Genomic DNA, 1214 nt, shown 5'->3' on the forward strand with positions numbered 1-1214 from the left:
CTTGGCCTCGGTCAACATGCCATGCCACGGCCTCGGCCTCGGCCCGCATGCCTTGCTACGGCGTCGCCCAACATGCAGTGCCACGGCCTCGGCCCGCATGCCATGCCACGGCCTCGGCCCGCATGCCTTGCCACGGCGTCGCCCAACATGCCATGCCACGGCCTCGGCCCGCATGCCTTGCCACGGCCTCGGCCGCGCATGCCATGCCACCGCGTTGCCCGGCATGCCATGCCTTGGCCTCGGTCAACATGCCATGCCACAGCCTCGGCCTCGGCCCGCATGCCTTGCTACGGCGTCGCCCAACATGCAGTGCCACGGCCTCGGCCCGCATGCCATGCCACGGCCTCGGCCCGCATGCCTTGCCACGCCGTCGCCCAACATGCCATGCCACGGCCTCGGCCCGCATGCCTTGCCACGGCCTCGGCCGCGCATGCCATGCCACCGCGTTGCCCGGCATGCCATGCCTTGGCCTCGGTCAACATGCCATGCCACGGCCTCGGCCTCGGCCCGCATGCCTTGCTACGGCGTCGCCCAACATGCAGTGCCACGGCCTCGGCCCGCATGCCATGCCACGGCCTCGGCCCGCATGCCTTGCCACGGCGTCGCCCAACATGCCATGCCACGGCCTCGGCTAGCATGCCATGCCACGGCCTCGGCCCGCATGCCTTGCCAAGGCGTTGCCCAACATGCCATGCCATGCCACGGCCTCGGCCCGCATGTCTTGCCAAGGCGTTGCCCAACATGCCATGCCACGGCCTCGGCCCGCATGCCTTGCCACGGCGTTGCCCAGCATGCCATGCCACCGCGTTGCCCGGCATGCCATGCCTTAGCCTTGGCCAGCATGGCATGCCACGGCCTCGGCCATCATGCCATGCCACGGCCTCGGCCCGCATGCCTTGCCACGGCGTTGCCCAACATGCCATGCCACGGCCTCGGCCCGCATGCCATGCCATGTCATGCCTTGGCCTTGGCCAGCATGACATGCCACGGCCTCGGCCCGCATGCCTTGCTACGGCGTCGCCCAACAAGCCATGCCACGGCCTCGGCCCGCATAACATGCCACGGCCTCGGACCGCATGCCTTGCTACGGCGTCGCCCAACATGCCATGCCACGGCCTCGGCCCGCATGATATGCCACGGCCTCGGCCATCATGCCATGCCACGGCCTCGGCCCGCATGCCTTGCCACGGCGTTGCCCAACATGCCATGCCACG

Source organism: Camellia sinensis, unplaced genomic scaffold (assembly GCF_055761805.1).
Source record: "Camellia sinensis isolate YWXY unplaced genomic scaffold, ASM5576180v1 Unanchor4, whole genome shotgun sequence".
Taxonomy (NCBI): Eukaryota; Viridiplantae; Streptophyta; class Magnoliopsida; order Ericales; family Theaceae; genus Camellia; species Camellia sinensis.